Here is a 24203-nt window from a genome sequence, read left to right on the forward strand (position 1 = left end):
AAGCCCTCTTTACTAGTGTGCTAATCCGGTCTCTGAAAACTTGTCTCGATGGGAAAGACGCGTTTAGTTTCCAGTATCCGGGACCCTGCCTAAGTGTCTTACCTAAGTCTAGCGTACATGTCACAAGTTTGTGATCCGTGTAGCTGACTATGTGGAATTGTGGACATCCTATGCTATCTCTATCTACTGTCCTACACAGTATCCTATCTAGATACGATCTCGACGACCCTTGCGGTTGCTCCATTCCACGTTGGCGCATTCGGGTGGTCTAGTCGGAACCTGTCAGACAGTTGAAAGCGTCTGAGCAGGTCTCTGAGGCATTTGCATCCCCGTCTATTCCTATCTCTACCCACGTAGTCTACATGCGTGTCCAAGGTAGCATTCCAATCCCCACTAAGAGTAAAGGACGAGACGTTCCCAAGAAAACTTCTAGACGTTGAAAGAAATCCGCCCGACCTGTTAAGGGCGGTGCGTAAACTGATACAGTCGAAAAGCGCACCCATTGCTGCCGTCGACATCCGGACGACCAGTCTACCCTCCGGGTCTACGAATATTGTCCTTACATTGAGAGCCAGACTCTTGTGAAAAAGTACCGCGGTGCCACTACCGCCCATTCTCGGCAGACAGGGGGAAAAATAAATGTTGAACTGTCCGCCAAACATGGTCTTTAGGGCCCGCGGATTGTGGAGTCTGGTCTCGCTTATGGCTATGATTTCTAAATTATGTGACTTTATGTCATTTAAGAGGTACCCTTGTTTCCAAGGGGACCCCAAGCCACGCGCATTTACACAACCAATCTTGATCATAGTTCTAATGAATTAGAATACAGAGGGTTACTTACTGCTCGAAAGTTTTTGCTTTCTCCTCCGTTGGTTTGTCCTCGAGAAGATCCCAGTACAGTTTCTTTGTGAGATATTTTTGGCATTTACCAACCGCACTGGGAAAATGCCTTTGAGTGTGTGGTGCAGACTTTTGGAGATGTGTAATATTTTGATGTGGTCTGGTGGTGTTGTGTATGGGTGATTGTTTTGTTTTTATGTCATCTTCTGTTATGTTTGTTTTTGATTGGATGTATTCCATCAAATTTGTTTTTTGGGGTGTCTATGGCTGTGAGCATGTTTGGCTGTATATGTTTTTGTTGTGTTGGTGTGGCTGTTGTTTGCGTTGGGTTTTGAAATGTCTTCGGGAGATGTATTTCCCCCTGCTTTGTTCGTGTTTGCATTTGGTTTGGTTGTGTTCTCTGCTCTTTATTTTCCTTCTTTTTGTAGCTATTTGCCATTCCTCACTGGTTTCGTCTTCCGACGAAATTTCTGAGGAATCAGAAGGGGGTAGGGGTATGTTGTGGGCTTCTATGTATGTCTGTGTAGTGGTTGTGTTGTTGTTTTTTCGTTGTTGTTGGTTGTTGAGTGTTTGTGTGTTTGAGTGCGGTGATAAGGGATGGGGGATCAATTTGTGTGTGTTTTCTTTGTTTTTCTGTTCCTTTGGGTTTGCTGTTGATGGTGGTGTTGGTATTTTTTCAGGTGTCGAGTGGTTTTTGGTTGATGACGGATTAGCTTGGTGTGCTTCTCTTGTCGTCTTCTGTGTTGATGGTGGTGTGGGTAGTAGAGCTTTTTTTCCGGAGTGCTTTGGTTGTTGTTGTTGCTCTTGGTGTGCAGTGGTTGGGCACGTCTTTTTTCAAGTGTGTTTCGCTTCCACACAAATAGCAGCGTGGTCGCCTGCCCTCTACCACTATATAGAGTTTGTAGCCTCCTGGCAGTTCTATAGCGGTGGGTATCTTCTCTCTTGCTGCTTCATCCAATTGAAGCAGAATTCGATTGATTTGCCCACATAGTCTTTCTCCTCCCTAAACCGCGATTTCCAGGATGTTTGTCTCTGACATTGTCTCTGACATTTCAAAGCAGATGGCAGAGACCAACCATTGTGTTTCGACATCAAATGTATGTTTTTTTTTATTGGACTTTCGTGACCCTTTTGTTTAAATAGACTGTATCATTACCAAGTCGTCCGAATGCAGCTCCAATGTGGAAAAACGTTTTGCTAAACTTTCGTTGAGGAAACGTACTTGGACTGTACCAAATTTGTTTCCCCAACTGATATATTCCTTGGAGTCCCATACAGACGAAGGCATTTATCGATTTTTTCCTGCGTGCATTTTCTGTTCTTCTTGTTTTTTTGTTTATTACTTTATAAATTATTGTTTTTTTTTGTGTGTTTTCCACGATGTGTTGTGGAATATGAAGGTGCAATTTGTCTCCTTCTTTGGAGAAGAGTGCCTTTGTGCGGTTTATCTCTTGTGTGGTGAATGTTACAATTGTTCTTTTTTGTTTTGTTACGTCCGCAAAATTCGTTTTGAATTTGGCAGTAGAAGTGTTAATTGTGGCAGTGTTAATTGAAGTCATGGTGTGGTGTTGGTGTTGGCGGTATTAGCAGCAGAAGGCTTGGATGTAGCATTTGACGTCGTAGTAGTGGTGTTGGTGTTTGGCGGTGTTGTCTTTGGTAGGCGGTTTTGTGCCAATTTCGTTGTTGTTGTTGTTGGTGGTGATGGTGGTGGTGCTGGCATTCATGTTTTCGTTTTGTATCATTTTTGAAATCCCTTCTCTGTCCCTTTATCATCAACAAGTGGTGTGGGGAGTGAGGGAAATCTAAGTTATGTCTTTGGTCGCGGCGATGGTGAATGCGACGTTAGATTTGTTGTTGTTGTTGTTGGGTGGTGTGATGGTGGTGACAGCGGTGTTCACGCTGCGATGTTTAGCAGCTAGTGGTAGCAATAGTGTTTTGCTACCGTTCTGCATGACTGGCGGGCTAGCCACGTGGTTTCTAGTTGCCATTTTCAAAATGAAAAATGGCTAAAAAACCCACGAAAGTTTTGAAAGTTTTTTTGTAATTTCGCCCATACAGGGGCGGAATTCTACGTGAATAATTCTCAGTTTTTTAGTGAATGAACTTGCACAACGATTAAAACAAAATATTTGACAACAAGGAGTTTAAACATGTAAAAGTGGCCAACTTACGTGGAGCCGATATGACTAGCGTCCGATAGAAAGATAGATAGATAGATGGATGAATGGACGGATGGATGGATGGATAGATAGATAGATAGATAGATAGATAAATAGATAGATAGATAGATAGATAGATAGATAGATAGATAGATAGATAGATAGATAGATAGATAGATAGATAGATAGAGGGATAGATGGATGGAGAGATAGATAGGTAGATAGATAGATAGATAGATGGATGAATGGATGGATGGATGGAGAGATAGATAGATAGAGATTGATAGATAGATAGATAGAGGGATGGATGGAGAGATAGATAGGTAGATAGATAGATAGATAGATAGATGGATGAATGGATGGATGGAGAGATAGATAGATAGAGATAGATAGATAGAGGGATGGAGGAATGGATGGATGGATGCATGGAGGAATGGATGGATGTATGGATGGAGAGATAGATAGATAGATAGATAGATAGATGGACGGATGGATGGATAGATAGATAGATAGATAGATAGACATATAGATAGATAGATAGATAGATAGATAGATAGATAGATAGATAGAGGGATGGATGAATGGATGGATGGATGGATGGATGGAGAGATAGATATGTAGATAGATATGTAGATAGATAGATAGATAGATAGATAGATAGTAGATAGATATGTAGATAGATAGGTATATATATATATATATATATATATATAGCTTCATGCTTATCTACATATGTGAGTTTCTGAGTCTCTAAATCAATGTATATGCATTTATATCGCAAGACACGTACAAATGCATACCAACGTAGACGCATATATGCCTCTCTGTGTGTGTGTATGTGCGCGCACATATTTACGCAGACATCTAGAAAGTTAACGAATACTTATGTGTGTGCGTTTGTGTTTCATATGCGTTACAATAACAATCTATAATGATTTTAGAGAGCGAGAGAGTGTGTGTGTGTGTGTGTGTGTGTGACCGAGAGATGTGTTAATCCCAATAGTACGATGAAAAGGCGCTTAATTTTCTATGATGCCTCGCACTATAATAGTTTGCTAATGAAGGAGACCATTGAATATTATGCAAAATTATATATTATGGCAGTTTTGTAAATACATTGGTTGCAGTGATTTCAGTAAAATGAGGTTTTAGTGATGAATGAGGTGCTAGAGATTAGGACCTTGCTGTTGTGGAGGTTAAGAGAGAGAAAAAGTGAGACAAATTACTACTTAGAATATCATAATGATAAATGTATTTAATTATATTTTTTTCTTCGTGTTGCAGTGAATAGAAATTGTTTATGGTGTTTGCTGTGCGTGTTTAAGTGTGTTAAATAATATGTGACAAGTTTTGGCATGTATGTGTTTGTATATGTGCGTGTATTTATGTGTTATCTGTACATACATATGCAGGAAAGCTAGATAAAAGTTTCCGTAATTATATTCAAATGATATGTGTCATGTATACGAGAATACACACATAAAAACATATATATATATATATATATATTATATATATATATATGTTATGTATGTATGTATGTATGTATGTATGTATGTATGTATGTATGTATATATATATATATTTACATATATGTACATATATATGTATATATATATATATATATGTATGTGTATGTATGTATGTATATGTAGGTATGCGTGCGTGTGCGTGTCATGCAAATATTTAGAACACACACATATATATGCATTTGGTAGATATATATATATAGATAGATAGATAGATAGATAGATAGATAGATAGATGGATAGATAGATAGATAGATAGATAGATAGATAGATAGATAGATAGAAAGATAGATAGATATACCGACTCCTTCCTCTATTTCTGTAATGGTATTTCTTTCTGCCCCTGACATATTTTTCAGCTCTCTAATTACTGTCGTATGCTTTTCGTTAACTCTTAGTAGCAAGCAATATAATATGAAGTTTATAAAGCCTTAATTAGCAGCATATGAATTTCACAATCTGATATTAAAAATATCCCATACAATGATCATATACCATATTCAGGAACAAACAGAAACGTTCGTATGTTTATATGTTCACCGCTGTAATGTCGTATATCCGGTTGTGTATTTTTAATATGCTTAATGATTAAATATATATTTACGTATTTGCATATTTATATCTAAATGTAACGAGATGGATACCGATGCTGTCAAGAATAAGAGCCACCTTAAAGTCACCTTTGCGATTACTTGACTTTCGTAAATTTAACAACGAAAGCTCCCCTCTAAACGATCATTTATATATTTCCATGGTCATTGCTGTGATAAGCTTTCTGGTCTAGAAACCTTCTGTCAGAGCTTTTAAACGTGTCACCATCTTCTCTTCACAAACACATCGCTTCACTGTCCAGTATCCTGTTAGTTATAAATGCTTTTATTCTAATAGCGTCTTTCTACGAACAACTGCTCTCTGTTACTCATTGCCACCATGTTGTTTACCTCTGAATTGTGATATTCAACCTTTTATGCCTTTGAATTTCTGGTCATGTTTTTTCTTTTTTTTTCCTTTCTTTCTTGCGACGTGTCCTGAAGATTTCTTAGCGATAGAATTGTATAACAATGTCATCTCTTCAGGAGTGAAAAAATTAAAAACAAAATGCAAATCTTAATAACGTATGGGCAGGTGTTTCTGTTTGGTAAGAAACTTGCTTCCCAAGGACATGATTCTGGGTTCAATCTCATTGCGTAACACCTTTGGTAAGTGTGTTCTATTATAGCCTCGGGCAGACCAACGCCTTGTAAGATGACTTCTACATCCTTGTTTGTTCAGCTTCGAAATCATTTGCTTTAAACTTAAACAGTTGTTATTGTTAAAAAGAATTGACAGTAAAGTATGAATCTATAATATACATGCAAGCAAATATATATGTGTGTGTGTGTGTGTGTGTCTGTCTGTGCATGTGTGTGTGTATTTATATATGTATGTACGTACAGATATTTTCATACATATATACACGTATATATGCGGGCACATATATATATATGTATACGTTTAACTATATGTTTCTATGCATCTCTCCCTTTCTCTCTCTCTCTCCCTATATATATATATATATATTATATATATATATATATAATATAATATATATATATATATATATACATATATATATACATATATACATACATATATTACATGGGAAAATGTGAACAAGAGAAATAATATTCTCATCACATTTAGCCTTGAAAAGCACAGGACAACTTATTACATCTGATACAATACGGAACAAGAAAGTTTTTATTTAAAATATTGCACTTAAGGATTAAACTTCAAATAAATTATTTAGATTTAGAAAATATTAGATTTTATTAAAACTAAAAAAATTATTATAAGTTATTAATTCTATTGGTTATTATTTGTTCCTTTTATTAAATTTAGAAAATAATTCAAAATATTTTTGTACGTTAAAAAATTCATTTTTCATTATTAATTAATAATTAGATATTTGAAAATAAGTTATAAAAAATAATTAGCGCAATAAATAGAATAATACAGAAACTAGTTATACATTGCAGTACAATCTAACTAAAACAAAAAATTCACAGTAAAATTTGCTTGGGTTATTGCCAAGTCTTCACATTTTTAGTCTTGACCCAATGCCTATTTTTTACTTAATGAATTTTCCTACTATTCTACTTTGCATAAAACTTTAGCTATATTGGTACTTCTGGCTCTCATTTTATAAAGTATTCTAGAGTGTCAATATTTTAACAAAATGATGGTATATTTTGTGATTGTAATGTTACTTTGTAAGTTAAGTTGAAATGGATTTTAATATTCAAATTCTATCTTTAGCTGCAATATTTTGAGTATAAATTATCTTGTTCTGTACTTTTCCAAGTGTAATAACTTGTCCGGAACTTTTCCAAGTGTAATAACTTGTCCTGACTTTTCAGGTTTATAATCTTAAGAATATTATTTCCCTTGCTCGCATTTTTCCATCCAATCCATGTCTTTTATCAGGCTATGCTATTATGCTAATTAATCATGTTAAGCGGTGTCCTTGATGATGTTTCCTTATCTCAATGATACCAGTGACATATATTAAAGTCCCCTTATAGAACTATATTCATAAAAAAGTACAGAACTGTATTATTAACCTCAAATTTGAGAAACAAATACTCATACCTTTTTAAAAAGAAAAATTCATTGCATGCGACTGGTACCATGGGATTCCTCAAATTGAGCTCCATCATTTAAGCTTAATTAAAATACAGTTTGTTTTTGAAATAAAAAAAGATTAATTATTCTTAAATCCAATATATATATATTCTTTCTTTCCTTTCTTTTACTTGTTTCAGTCATTTGACTGCGGCCATGCTGGAGCACCGCCTTTAATCGAGCAACTCGACCCCGGGACTTATTCTTTTGTAAGCCCAGTACTTATTCTATCGGTCTTCTTTTGCCGAACCGCTAAGTAACGGGGACATAACACACCAGCATCGGTTGTCAACCAATGCTACGGGGACAAAAACAGACACACAAACACACAACAGGCATATATATATATATATATATACATATATACGACGGGCTTCTTTCAGTTTCCGTATACCAAATCCACTCACAAGGCTTTGGTCGGCCCGGGCTATAGTAAAGACACTTGCCCAAGGTGCCACGGAGTGGGACTGAACCAGGAACCATGCGGTTGGTAAACAAGCTACTTACCACACAGCCACACAGCCACTCCATATATATACATATATATATATATACTATATATATATATATATATATATATATATTATATATATATATATATATATATATATATAAATATACATATATTCCCTGGGAAAATGTGAACAACAGAAATGTATATATATATATATATATATATATATATATTATTTAACATAATTAGCCTTGAAAGGCACAGTACAGTATTTTTTTCATGATATTTTACCTCACAACATTTTTGTTTTCACATTTTGCTGCATGCGACTAAAACTATTAAATTCCTCATGCTTTCTTCCATCATTGAACCTAAGATAAATATATTTAGCTATTAAAGTAACAAAAGTTATTTCGATCTAAACTTGATTGCAGGTGTTACTTACTCGCCTACGACGTTCCGACAAATTTCGTAAACTTTTCTCTCCTGGACCAAATCTCAAAGTTTTTTAAAGCCAAAATATAATTGGGGACCAGTTCTCTTCAAAAATGTTAACCGTTTTCAATTTGGTTGAGAAGTGAATTAGTGAGAAGTTCTGAAAGATGCTACATGCGAGTAAAATGCGGCCTTAAGAATATTATTCAACAGGTACTGTAGTTGAATTATATATATATATATATATATATATAATATAATATATATATATATATATTATATTCTTTTAATCTTTTACTCTCTTATGTATTATTAGTATACGCAAGTATTTACATATGCATGTATTCTTATATACTCCTTATGTTTTAAAATAAATATGTCTAAGGGCTGATGTATGTCATTTGTATCCCCTCCATTTTCTTTATTGCTATAATATATATATGTGTGTGTGTGTGTGTGTACGTGTGTGGATATATATATATATATATATAAGTAAAATCATTTTTCGTCTTTGTCTCTTCCTTCTTCCTTTCCTTCTAGTTACCTTTGACACCAGTTTCAGATACAAAGGCACACACACACGCACACTCTCTCACTTTCTCCCTATTCATCACCCTCTTTTATTATTCTATATTTCTCTCCATCCCTACACACTCATTAACCCTATCAAAAGAGACAAATCTGAAAAAAATTCAATCCGAAAATTCACTAGAATGGATGCAAGCACTATTATATGATTTGTAAAAAAATGTGACATATTAGTAAAAATCTATAAATATGAAACCATCCAGATTTCTTATTTCTTCTGATATATAATACCTGTACGTTATCTCCAAGCCTTCTAATATATATATATATATATATATATATATATATATATAGGCGCAGGAGTGGCTGTGTGGTAAGTAGCTTGCTAACCAACCACATGGTTCCAGGTTCAGTCCCACTGCGGGGCATCTTGGTCAAGTGTCTTCTGCTATAGCCCCGGGCCGACCAATGCCTTGTGAGTGGATTTGGTAGACGGAAACTGAAAGAAGCCCGTCGTATGTATATATATATATATAAGTGTGTGTGTATATGTTTGTGCGTCTGTGTTTGTCCCACTAGCATTGCTTGACAACCGATGCTGGTGTGTTTACGTCCCCGTCACTTAGCGGTTCGGCAAAAGAGACCGATAGAATAAGTACTGGGCTTACAAAGAATGAAACAAGTAAAAGTGTAAAGAGTAAAGAGTATATATATATATATATATAACTGACTCCGAGGCCTACTTCTATGTCTAAATATCATGCGATTTCCAGGTATTCTCGTTGTGTCTATGCTTATATTTCAACAAAATACCAAAATGGTAGGCTTTGCATTTACAAATAAACGTGGCCAAAAATAAGACTGCTACGTTTGTTTATGGCAGAAAAGAAAACGCGTTGTGCGATTAATACGCGTTATCTGCTTTGTTAGTGCGAACACATATTTCGAAACCAGTGTCTACGAAATTCTCTACAGTCAATAGCTTCTCTATCCACGTTATAAACTCATATGTATGTATATATGTATTGTTCCTTGATATGCTTGATTATGTTAACAATTATATAAGTGGCCTAATGAAAAGCTGGGATTTTCTGGTTGACGAAACCACCAGTTAACTTTCGCTTTCCATATGTGAAATAATTTGTAAGCTGTATATTCAAGATATGCAAAACATCTATAAGGCCCATGTAGCTCTTCGAGAATGTTATCTAGATTTGTGCAAAGTTGTTTGGTTCCATGCTGGAAATCAACCTCTTCTTAATAGGTTGAATTTAAATAATTAAAACCGGGATATAAATGATACAGCCTTAATGACATTCATACGTTTATACATATATGTATAGACAATGCATATATGAATATTCAAATTGAAGGGAATATTAGATGCAATAAAATTCCCTGACAAAAACGACAACCTCACATTAAACTCCTGATATAAGAAGACTTAGAAAAATTTCGGTACAACGATAGGCCACCACAATAAAGACTAGTCTATGAATTAATTATTATTTATTTATTTACTGTAGGAACATTAGGATGCTTACGTCATCGTTTGTTGTTACAAAGGAAAAGAAACATCCAGTAAACTTCTAACTGAGCTTCCGCAAAATCACACACACATATAGATACAGGCAAACGCACACATACAAAAACACGTAGGGAAAGAGAAAGAGAGAGAGAGAGAGAGAGAGAGAGAGAGAGAGAGAGAGAGAGAGAAAGGTGAGAGAAAGAGAAACGGGAGACATTTTGAAATTCGAACTGTCAACTCCTAAAACGTATATGTCTGTGTATGTGCGTGTGTCTGTATATATATATATATATATATATATATAGTATATATATATATATATATATACATATATGTATATATATGTAAATATGCCTATATATAGGTATGTATATACATATATATATACAAAAGATATTATATATATATATATGTATATATATATGCACATATATATATATATATAATATACATATACCTAATAATATGCATCATATACATATATATACACATATATATGTATGTATATATGCATATATATATATGTATATATATACTTATATATATATCCATGAGAGAGGGAATCTATATATGAGCTTAGTAGAGTAAGAGCGTTGCTCCGCATACTTGTACTATAGCATTCAACGGGCAAGTTTTAAATCAAATAAATACACACCATAAAAAAATAAGCAATTAATATATACACAAATTTTTCCTTGCATATAGTTATGTATATATGTCAAGATAGGAATACTTGTGTATATATGTGAGTGTTTATTCGTTTCTTGACTGAGTAAACTATTTTATATTCATCTGCTAAAAGGCATTCCGCATCTTAATCTCTCATACTTACACGAAATTTACACGTATACATACTCATATTCAAAGACACATTCATATATATACACATATATCCATACATATGCATACATACATTCATATGTATGTATGCATGAATGTATGTATATGTTTATATGTATATGTTTATATGTATATTCATATACGTGTGTTTTTACGTATACACAAAGTTTTATATTGATAAATACATACAGACGTGCATATAAATATAAATATATACGCGAACACACACACATATACACACAAACACACACACCCATACATACACATATATATATACACTGGTACAGCAAAGATCGTTTTACTTTTAATGCATTCAAAGAAGAGACTCAAATAACAGACTCCGCCACTACCACCACCACCACCACAGCTACTGCCACTCTAAACAAAACACCATAAACCAACACTTTAGCAGATAAAACAAAGCATAAGCGATTAAAAACAATAAACATTTAACAAGGCACGTAACATACGTATAAACATCTGATAAAATACAGAGGAATTTAAACATATATATATATATATATATATATATACACTAAAGACTCGCATATATTTGCATATATACACACGCATGAATAAATATATATACATATATATATACAGTTAGATGTATATCATATACATAGAAACATAAATAGTGTAAATATTTATGTATATATGTGTATAAATATTTATATATGAATATGTATATAATATCTATATCATCTAACTATATATATATTTGTATATATATATATATATATATATATATATATATATATATATATATATATATATATATATATGTGTGTGTGTGTGTATGTGTGTGTGTGTGTGTGTATGCATAGATGTATACTTATAGACGTATATACGTATAAATATCTAACTTAATATATATATTTATACATATGCATGCAAAATGAAATTTTCTTTATTTTGAAACTGGCAGAAGAAAAAAGAACTACAAAACCCCGCAAAATAAGTAGTTAAATAAATAAACAAGTAAACAAATAACGAAAGAAATAAATGTAGAAGAATCGAATATGATTTTTGAATTATTCATTAGAATTTCAAAACAGATATTCCTCATTTTTAAACATATTTTGTGAATCGAATTTTCAATGGCTTTTCTCATGAATATTAATGGCGTTCCTAGAGAGCGCTGGTTGCAGATTATGACGTAAGCCCACTGTAAACTTTCGACTCCCAACCTTTAGTCTTCTCAGATTTCGTTTGATGTTACTTACAAATTCATTTACATTTATATACACGGGAATCTATATTACTAAGAGGATGAACTGGATAAATGCTGGGTGGTTAAGGTTTTTGGACTTACCAGACTCACTGGTATTGGATTACCTGTTTGTGGAATATCTCAAGCACAATATTCGAGGTCTTTGTCAGTGTTGCTGTTGTTGTTTTTGTTGTTGTTCGGAGCCTATAACAACCATCATTAAAAAAGTCAGGTGGTCGTTTACGTCCTACATATCAGGTTCTCGCATAATTAGTTGTTGGTAATTAGCAAAATGTGGAGGCACATGGCCTAGTGGCTAGTGCATCGGACGCGCAGTCGTGAGATCGCGGGTTCGAATCTTAGATTGGGCGATGCGTGTGTTTATGAGCGAAACACCTGAGCTTCACGTGGCTCGGCAGAAGGTAATGGCGAACCTCTGCTGACTCTTTCGCCACAACGTTCTCTCGATCTTTCCTCCTGTATCTAGCAGCTCACCTGCGACGGACCGGTGTCCCGTCCAGGCGGAAACCTATTCGCCAATGAAACCGGTAAACCGGCCCTTGTGAGCCAGGCATGGCTTGAGAAGAACAAACAATTAGCAAAGTGGAAACTTGCTATACTGTTGACCTTTTAGTCAGTTGCAACCCTGCAAGGGAACGGCGTCCAGTTCAGGGAAATGTTGCGATCCTGATCACTTACAAGCTATATAAAATTGCGTTACTGTCCTGGACATTCCTAGGGCTTAAAGAAAAAAAAATCAAATGCATTCCAGCGTGACAGCCTCTATTGATTATGATGCACACTCGTGCACCAGACCCGTTTCCATCCCTTCAACACCGCTTTCGATCAGCAGAGTTAAACATTTCTTTTGACTTAGCGAATTTGAAGGTGGCAAGCTGGCAGAATCGTTAGCACCCTAATGCTCAGCAGCATTTTTTCCCCCAGCTTTTCGTTCTAAGTTCAAATTCTGCCGAGATCGACGTTGCCTTTCATCATTTCTGAGTCAAGGACTTATGTACCAGTTGATCTTTGTCGTCGATATAATCGGCTTACATATTCCCCGAAATTTTAAGGCGTTGAACTTATAGTAAAAAAGGATAGATCCACCCGTGGCCATCTCACATTTTCCTTTTTCTTTGGCAAGTTGTGCAAAGTTCTGGTATGTTCATATTTATCTCATTCAGTTCGTTTCAATCTTGACACTTTACTCAGTCATTCTCGTTGACAGATTTTAACAAGTCAACCTTGCTCCTGTACATTTTACAGTTCGTTTTAATGTTTATCTCCTCAACCAACTTAGAATTTGTCTGTCTTACGTTCCACACCTCAAAAGCCTGGATATGAACCCCGTTTCCATAATGTATAAATGATTGAAATTACAACACTCACCACATGGTTGGGGTGCTAGTCTATCACACGGTTAACTTCCCCGTTATAGCTCGAACGCATTTACAGATGTGTGACCTGAGCCAATGTGAAATAAAGTGTTTTACTCAAGAACATAAAAAAATACCCGGTCGAGGAATGCAAGCCACGATCTTATCATCGTCAATGCAACGCCCTTACTACTACGACATGCAAATTATCATCAAATTCATCATGTTGTCTACTAATTCCTATCCCTTTCTTTGCATCAGCAACCAGGGAAATACTTAATAAATTTTCACCACCTCAACAAATCGAATATCTGCTTTGAAGATTGTTTAAAATGACTGATATCAATTTATGTTATTTGATATCTATATATTGTTGTGTCTGAGGAGAGTCATTCTCTTTTAGTGCCCTATTATTTAAACACACACACTGGTAAAGTTTCCACTCATTTACTTATTTATTTTTCATTAAATTTTCTTTGCGTCTTGTAACCTTTTTAGTAGTCGTTGACTCAGCCAGTTTCCGTCTGTTAGATTCACTCACAAATCATTGGTCTACTCAGGCCTTATGTTCCGCGCAGTGGGGCCGAACTAGATTCAACGTGGTTGCGAAGCGAGCTTCTTAACAGTCGAACCTGAACCAAAAGTTCAGCCCACTTCAAACAAAACATCTTCTAGCCTTGACAATTCAGAATTATTCTTTTATCTGGTGACGCTCTCTCGCTCATCTGTAACTACGTTTCACAACATATTCTTTGCATTTTAAGACAGTAAGATATGATTCGTGAGAAGATAGATAGATAGATCGACAGATAATTAGATAGATAAATAGATAGATAGAGAGGATAAGAGCGAGAGAAATACACAGAGGAGGGAAGAGATGGAGAATATGAGAATGAGAGAATGAGGAAACGATAGGACTCCGTTATTCAATGAGCAGCGACAAAGGCAGAATTGGACGTGAATAAATATTATGTAAGTCTATTGAGTGTATTTTGCTAAATTATAGTTCCAATCATACTTATGAATATATAATACACAATTGTTTGTACAATAAAATATATTTTGTCGGAGATGACGACTATTGTGTAGTTATAAACGTGAGTGAATACCTTTTCCATTCATAACATTCTCGGATTTTTATTCGCATTTATAACAACTTTATTTGCTAAAGCGTGAGCTGTATGGTGATTATCAGCTTATCGAAGTCTCCATTGGTTTCAATATGCCACGAAATGAGTATATTTCGATGGCTAATGAACTCTTTTTATCGAATATGTTTCTCCTTTTGACATCTATGCTAGTTGTATACAGGTATGAAGATTACTAACTCCCTGTGCCAGGATATTTCGAGCATACCAACCCATGTATTTAATATGTATATATATATATGTATATATATATACAGAGAGAGAGAGTCAACAGATGAGATCCAGAGATGCTCAATATAGAAAACACTTTGTTGTGCTCAAATGATTTGAACTTAAACTCCGAAACCTTTACCGAGCACTAAGTCCGATGGGTAAAGAGTGACTATAAGAGGAATTCAAGTAAGATTATGTTGATAATTATGCAAATAATCAAATAAAACCGCTGGAGTAAATATACAAACTATACGTATATGTAAATAGAGTAAACCTAGACTGAAAATAGTCAACCGATGTATATTGAAGTACAAATATATAGATATTTATATATTAAGAGAGAAAACTTACACACAGCACAAGCACACAGAAAATTATGGCGGGAAGGCGTGATATTACAGATCTCACATCTATTTCTGGGGGCTGGGAATTACTTTATAATTTTGGCAGTTGTAGTTCGGTAAAAGTCAATAATGGGCAACCACAAGCGGAAGCATGTAGACATTAGCAGATCCGGCCGCCGTCTTCAGGATGGAAAGGTAAATATCTAACATTTCAAACTATAATACGTGAAGAGGAAGACGAACATAAGCAAGTGGAGGGGGGAAAGTAGGCAACTCGATGGGGGTGTGGGGGTGTTGAAGCCAGGAAGTGCTAGGGGAGAGGGGAGATTCAGACCAGAAAGATGGACGGGATGAGTGATCAGGGTACTGAGAGAAGTAGAAGTAGGAGGGTTGGGAAGGGTAGGGTTTCTAGGGTTGTGTTCTTGCTACTCTGTAGATTGAAGTGGGGTTCACTGATATAAATCGTAGGAGCCAAGGACAGGCGTTGAAGTTTTCGTCTATTAGAGGATCTCAGACGTGTTGAAGTAAGAGATTTTAATAGATGATTTGTTGAAGATATTTATGTTGTCGTGGGAAACTGGAGTTTAAAATTTTTTAAATGCTTAGGTAGGGTTTTAACTTGAAGCGAGAAAGATGGTGCGAACCATAGGATCTCGCACTTGCTTGGAGACCTTAGAGAGCGGGAGTAGAGTGGGTGAGTTCACATGAGGAAGCTTGAGGTTATAGCTTCGAGGTAGCCGGTTAGGCTGGCGAGTGCAATGCGTTGAGGGGTGAGGGTTGAAGATTGCAAAAATGTGGACGGGTGGAAATAGGTCTGGCATGTCCGGGATCCGTAATTAGGGAAGAGAAGTACAAGTTTAGCTTTGATTTTAATTTTGGGGATATAAGAAATTTTTGGCGGAAACCACTAATCGGCAGATTTTGGTAATAACACGTGTCCTGATTGCTAAATATGTCTTCCTTTGTTGCTAAGTTTTAAGACAATGGCCTATATACATACATACATACATACATACATACATACATATATATATATATATATATATATATATATATATATATATATATATATATATATATATATATATATAGGCGCAGGAGTGGCTGTGGTGGTAAGTAGCTTGCTAACCAACCACATTGTTCCGGGTTCAGTCCCACTGCGTGGCATCTTGGGCAAGTGTCTTCTGCTATAGCCTCGGGCCGACCAATGCCTTGTGAGTGGATTTGGTAGACGGAAACTGAAAGAAGCCTGTCGTATATATATATATATATATATGTATGTGTGTGTATGTGTTGTGTGTCTGTGTTTGTCCCCCTAGCATTGCTTGACAACCGATGCTGGTGTTTACGTCCCCGTCACTTAGCGGTTCGGCAAAAGAGACCGATAAAATAAGTACTGGGCTTACAAAGAATAAGACCCGGGGTCGATTTGCTCGACTAAAGGTGGTGCTCCAGCATGGCCGCAGTTAAATGACTAAAACAGAAAAATGAGTAAAGAGTAAAGATATATATATATATATATATATTATATATATATATATATATATATATATATATATTATATATATATATATATGGGATCTCCCTTTTAAATAGAAAGAATAGCCAAAACTCTTTGACTGCTATTTCTAAATTCGGTGTGTGGTGAGGCAAATCGTTGCTAAACCCTTAATTACTTAGTATTGCTTAAACATTCCTTGAATGGAGATTTTACATGCCGAACTCTACTTGGTGAACTTAATGATTATTCCAAATTAATTAATTTCACCCTTTATTATTGATAATTATCTTTCATCCCAGTAAAAAAAAACTGTAGTATCTTATTTTGGCAGCACGCTGGCGGAAGGGGGATGGTGACATACATTCATTCACCCTTTGAATTTGGTGGTACTGGTAATGGCTTACGCTCGCTCTGATACCATGAGTTGAGGTGATGTCTTCTAGTGCCTTCAAATTTAATACACAATTATTAATAATTGAGACGAAATTATTTATAATTGAAGAGTCCTACGCTGAAGAGGAAAATAGTTAGGTAATACATAATTATTTAATTTTTATGCTCTGCTATGACTTAATTCCGAAACGTACGTCCGTAGGTGACTTAATATAGAATGATTGTCGTCATTTCTTTCTCTTTTGCCTGCGTTGTTTGCTTTTTAAGTGCTGTGGTTTTACTGGGATCTCCCTTTTAAGTAGACAGAATAGCCAAAACTCTTTGACTGCTATTTCTAAATTCGGTGTGTGGTGAGGCAAATCGTTGCTAAACCCTTAATTACTTAGTATCTCTCTCTCTCTCTCTCTCTATATATATATATATATATATATATATATATATATATAACGGGGGAATTCACAAAGAAAAAACAAAAGACGAAGACAGGTGGTGTAGACAATAAACAGATGTATTAGTATAAGGCTCGGGAAGTGAAAAATTCTTTAACGTTTCGAGCCTACGCTCTTCTACAGAAAGGAAGACAGAAAGAAACAAGGTGAGAAAATAAAGAATGTAGTGGTTAGCCATCTATCATGGCGAATGACGGACAGATGGGTAAATGTAGGGGTAGAGAGGCAAGGTAACAGGTGCGGATTAGAGAAAAATTTATAAGAACAACCAGAGTAGGAAGGAACGACAAATGGGAAAAGCAGAAAGTAAAAAACAAAAGTATAGAAAGTACAAAAAAGTTACATAAAGTTCAAAAGGCTCAAAAGTTTCGAACGTCGTGGTGTATCGGAGCGATTTATCAATTACGAGTCCAGTGTAATCCATGGATAGGAGAGGTGCAGCTGAAGTTTAAGAGAGTAGAAAGTCCAGGTAGAAAAGCAAAGGAGACTAGTCTAGTGTACGATGTGTAAAAAATCGTTGGGTAATGAGACAGGATCAACTGGTGCGATATATATATATATGTGTGTGTGTGTGTGTGTGTGTGTGTATAGGCAAAGGGATGGCTGTGTGGTAAGAAGCTTGCTTCTCAGGCACAGGGCTCCGGGTTGAGCCTCACTGCATGGTTCCTTGGACAGATGGCCTCTGTTATACCTTCGGGTCTACCAACGCTGTGGGAGTGGATTTGGTAGACGGGATGCGTACACACACACACACACACACACACACACACACACGCATATATGTATATACATACATACATACATACATACATACATACGCGCGTGTGTGGTCACTGAAGTTCCTTTGATTAACCAGATTTAACCTGAAGCTGAGGAACCAGAACACGACAACGTTAAGACACGTATGAAAACAATATTATAAACATTTCCTACTTTTATTGAAACATCGACTGTGTTATGTTAAGTATATGTTATGACTGAAGATCTGCGTCATGGGGATATAAAACTTGCTTTTATTTTCCTTGTGCTAACACAAATCAATGCAGGATATATATATATATATATATATATTATATATATATAATATATATTATACATATATATATATATATATATATATATATATATATATAATACATTATATATTATATATATATATATATATATAATATATATATATATATATAATATATATAATATATATATATATATAATATTATATAATATATATATATATATGTAATATATATATATATATATATATATATATATATACACATATTCACACACACATATATGTATGTATATGTATGTATATGTATGCATATGTGTATGTATATATATATGTGTGTGTGTTATATATGATAATATATATAACCTGATGGTTTCTTAATTTGGCACAAAGCACGCATATCTAAGGGGCAGATATAATCGATGGAACAGACGATCATATTGATCTTGTGTGTACATCAAAGCAATGTCGACTCTGTCGTAATTTCGAGTAAAAAATGCTGAGAGATAAAAGAGAAAAGTGAAAAATATTTATATAGTTTAAACACTACAGATTTTCCATACAAACTGCATATATGAACTCTGAAAGACTGTAAAATCACTGAGTTTCGAAGTATTGACTTGACGAAAATACACAACATATTATTGGTGTATGTGTATACAGAGAGAGAGGCAGACACAGAGAGAAAGAGAGTGAAAGATAGTGAGAGAGGGAAAAAGGAGAGGTTACTCAGCTCTGTATACTTGATATATGCGCAAGAACTTGGACGAAACACAAGCAAAAATAAAGGGGATTTTCTTGAATTGCTGGGGGTAAACCCCACCCTGAATTCCCCTTAACATATTAGTGCTACACGGAGGTATTGCCTGTTTGTTACAGATTCTACTGGTATGAAAACGTAAACAGCTGAGGTAGGTCTCAAATACTACAGTGTCGAGTCTGCCAATCCTAGTAAACAATTCTGCGTAGTGCTTCTTGAAAGCTGAGCCATTCTGTGGAATCGAAGAGTAAAATGCCCCTGCGGTCTATCATAAAGCGAATTCTATATTTGTTGTCATTCCGTCCCTTCGCCACCTTGTTGCAACGGACGGGTTTTATGTATTCGTAATTCAATACACCCGTTCTAGTTCGGAAAACGCAACCCTTGTTCTTCACGTCGAAGACACGATTGAGCGCATCGTTGCACTTTTATCTTCAAGGAGGCCAATAGATACAAGCAGAGGCTGTAATATGAGAGAGATACGAAAAAAAAAGAAGAAAACAGAAAGAAATGTGTAAACGATGAGAGATTTCAAATCTAAACTCTAAACGGGATTACTCTCTCTTTACTCTTTTACTCTTTTACTTGTTTCAGTCATTTGACTGCGGCCATGCTGGAGCACCGCCTTTAGTCGAGCAAATCGACCCCGGGACTTATTCTTTGTAAGCCCATTACTTATTCTATCGGTCTCTGTTGCCGAACCGCTAAGTGACGGGGATGTAAACACCCCAGCATCGGTTGTCAAGCAATGCTTGGGGGACAAACACAGACACACAAACATATACACACACACTTATATATATATATACATATATACGACAAGCTTCTTTCAGTTTCCGTCTACCAAATCCACTCACAAGGCATTGGTCGGCCCGGGGCTATAGCAGAAGACACTTGCCCAAGATGCCACGCAGTGGGACTGAACCCGGAACCATGTGGTTGGTAAGCAAGCTACTTACCACACAGCCACTCCTGTGCCAATACTGGAAAAGGATGAGAAGAGTAGAAATGGGCAAAGAATATTTCAAAGCTGTCTAAGAAGCGCGGGTCTCAAAACGGAGAGAGAAGAGAGAATGATTGCGACACGAAACCAAACCTATCAATCAAGATCCACCCTATGCATATCTAGGAAGAAGAAAGAATTATGAAGAGTTTTATAATGGGAACGACGATAACGAAAATAATAACGATGCGAAATTTTGACAGAAGAGCAGTGGTTTAGGAGGAGGGGACGAACCAATTGCAACGACCCCTGTGATCTACTGGTACTTATATTACGCACCCCGAATGAATGAAAGGTAAAGTCGACCACGGCGGAATTTGAACGCATAACGCGAAGACGGAGGAAATACCTGTTTCTTTACTACCCACAAGGGGCTAAACACAGAAGGGACAAACAAGGACAGACAAACGGATTAAGTCCATTACATCGACACCAATCCGTAACTGGTACTTATTTAATCTACCCCGAAAGGATGAAAGGCATAGTCGACCTCGGCGGAATTTGAACTCAGAACGTAGCGACAGACGAAATACCACGAAGTATTTTGCCCGGCGTGTAAACAATTATGCCCGGTAGCTGTCTTGATATTGGTGATAATGATGATGGTGGTGATCATTGCTGCTGGTGTTGATGATGATGATGATGATGATAATGATGAGGATGATGATGAAGATAAAGATAAAGATGACGACGAGAACGAGGACAACAGGTATGATAACGAGGAAGAAGAAGGCAGCGGCAACAGCAGTACAGGTAGTAGTAGTAGTAGTAGTAGTAGTAGTAGAAGTAGTAGTAGTAGATGAATACGAAGAAAAGGCAAGAGGAGGAGGGCTCGGAGAACAGAAGTTGAGAAGAAGGAAACGGGGAGGGGTAGGGAGGAGGTAAGGAGAAACCGATGATGAAGATGATGAAGAGGTTGGTGATGATGATAAGGAGGTTGGCGACGACGTCGAAGACGATGACAACGACAAAATGAACATGGCAACAGTAGGAAAAAAACGTGTATATGCACTGAAGAATCGACGAATCTGATAAAATATTATTACTCTCAAAAACGCCGAAGAATATTTATTTCTAAATTCTATTAGGAAGCAAATGGAGTAAAATTACATTGGTGTAGAAACAAGATTTTCGTTATAAATACTCTAACTTTTCACCAATTACACATTGGATTTTCACCGTTAATATGCTTAGATATGAGTGAACTAGCTGCAAAATGCTTTAATATGAAATCAAGAAACTTACTCAGAAGATTTTCAATCTGATATGAAAAACAATTCTCTCTCTACATTAAATTTCCTATATAGTGACAGAAAAATCGGTTATCTTTAAACGTATGAGTGTGTGTGTGTGTGGTGTGTGTGTGTGTGTGTGTGTGTATGTGTGTGTGTGTGTGTGTGTGTGTGTGTGTGTATCTAAATAAAACGTATCTATGCGTGTACAGATATATATGTGTATATGCATATATGTTTATATATATGTGTATTTGCTGTGTGTGTTTATATTTGTTTAATCATATATAATATTATATATATATATACACATGTATATATGTATAAATGTCTACACACACACACACACACGCACACACAGACACACATACACACACACAAACACACACACACACACACACTCGCACACACACACACACACATATATATATATATATAATTAACAGGATTTCAACTAGAAATGCAGTACGAACATTTCAAGCGACTCCAGTCAATTGATCTATTCTTGGTACAACAGCGACAACATGAATTTGTTCCATCTTCTTGCTCTATTAAAATATTTAAGGAAAATTATATTAATGAATCTTGGCTGTTGAAATTCCATATTTGTTTAGCTGAAGAGCGCTGTTTTTAAAATTGATGTAATGATTGAATGATTGCAATATTTAATTAAAGGGAGCCGCTTGAAACGGTCGTACTGCATTACTACTAGAAATCCTGTTACTTATTTTGATTTTATTCACCCTACTTCGAGCTGTAAGGTTAATACCTGACTGTGTTGATGCTTCAACTTAAGTACCTAATTCAACTGAATCTTAATTACTTCTTATATTTATATAATATATTCTTCTTCTTCTTCTTCTTCTTCTTCTTCTTCTTCTTCTTCTTCTTCTTCTTCTTCTTCTCCTTCTCCTTCTTCTTCTTCTTCTTCTTCTTCTTATTATTATTATTATTATTATTATTGTTATTATTATTGTTATAATTATTATTATTATTATCATTATTATTATTATTATTATTATTATTATTATTATTATTATTATTATTATTATGGAAGACTCTCGGATAATCCTTAATTACCGATTGTTCTTTAAGTAAAAGCAGGCAATAACAAATCACCAACGGTTTCAAGTAGTACCTTCTCCTCTGACTCAAAGAGAGCATACCCTCCTCAGAATGCGAGCTGCACCCAATAACGCTGTCTTCTGGATCACTTCGAGCCTAACACCAGCTCCAATCTTCTTAATATGTTTTCCAAAGCTCTTGGAAACTGCTCTTAACTCACCTTCTCTCAACTGGTTGCGTTCTTTTCCTTGTCTCATTCGGTGTTACTTTGATGACGTATTGACCTTAGTCTCTCATACAATGCTACCTCTCATAACTCTCTCTTTCACACACACACACACTCACACACGCACACACATTTAATTCATCTCATATTTCATTCTCTCTTAACCGTTTGCGTTCTTTCAAATATCTCTATCAATGCCATTTTGAAAAAAAATAACATAAAAATACTGTTAGACTTCGGTGAAAATTACAGTTTCACCAAACTCGCTAAACACTATCTGAAAGAGTGATTTTTATGCTATTGAATTGCTCTAAACGAATTTGACCATAAAAATGTTGGAAATTTTAGTATTTTTTAAGACACTAATAAAATTTGTCGGACCTATTTTCATGGCGTCGGGCGTCGGAGCTATTGTTAAGCCCGTTTACGTCGTTGCGTGTATCAATGTACTTTTACCCGATGTTTCACTCATGCGTAGAATTCTGAAATGGCAGACGTAAAAAATATGAAAATTTCGGCAACTTTGCGCATTCGACTGCATGAAAATAGGTTCAATTGATTTTATTATTACCTTAAAAAATCCTAAATTTCAGATATTTTGATAGTCAAATTCGTTTAGACCAATTCAACGACGTAAAATCGTACTGTAAAATTGTGTTTAGCGAGGCTGGTGTAATTGTAAATAAGTATTCAAGGTAAAAATTTCCGATAAATATCGTGAAAACATTCCGTTCAGAAAAGTTAGCTCAAAGACTAGCTGAATCGTCTCAAAACTTTCACTATAATTGTCATAAGTATTCACACTTTTAACAGTACACTATGTCCAGAAAAAGAAAGGGCAACAACCTGTCCCGAAAAAAATTCCGTTCAAAATAGGAAAATAAATGAAGGAAACAGACAAGGATCTAGCTCTTGTCAGTGTCTCGAAATAAAGTGAAGGCGAATGCAAAAACCTGTGGAATGGAAATACCAGAAGAAACAGAGGTAGGGAGAAAGGCAGATCGGCTAAGGAGACCGGAAACCTGTGCGATGGAAAGACCAGATGTTTCAGAAGTACGAAGGAATGTGAATCGACTGAGAACACAGAAAATCCGTGCAAAGGAAGAAACACAAGAAATAAGGACGGAGGAAAACTGGTCGGCTGAGGAAACAGGACTCCAGGGAAAACAGGTCGTTGCCACAAATTCAGCAGCGACAAGCACATAACCAGGCATGATACCAATCGAGACTCCGACAGCAAAGTACTGACACTGAGAGAAGGGCTACGGAAGTTGATGTGGCAGATTTTCAT

The 24203-nt window shown here is 35.6% G+C and overlaps 1 long non-coding RNA gene across 1 annotated transcript; it reads left to right on the forward strand.

Annotated features, from left to right (window-relative positions):
• Window positions 1–683: 683 nt before the first annotated feature.
• On the forward strand, window positions 684–22202 carry LOC118765003. The gene is made up of 3 exons (XR_005000848.1): window positions 684–693; window positions 2648–2658; window positions 22112–22202. It is a non-coding gene; the product is annotated as an uncharacterized LOC118765003 (long non-coding RNA).
• Window positions 22203–24203: the final 2001 nt, after the last annotated feature.

The sequence above is a fragment of the Octopus sinensis genome, linkage group LG10 (genome assembly GCF_006345805.1).
Source record: "Octopus sinensis linkage group LG10, ASM634580v1, whole genome shotgun sequence".
Classification (NCBI taxonomy): domain Eukaryota; kingdom Metazoa; phylum Mollusca; class Cephalopoda; order Octopoda; family Octopodidae; genus Octopus; species Octopus sinensis.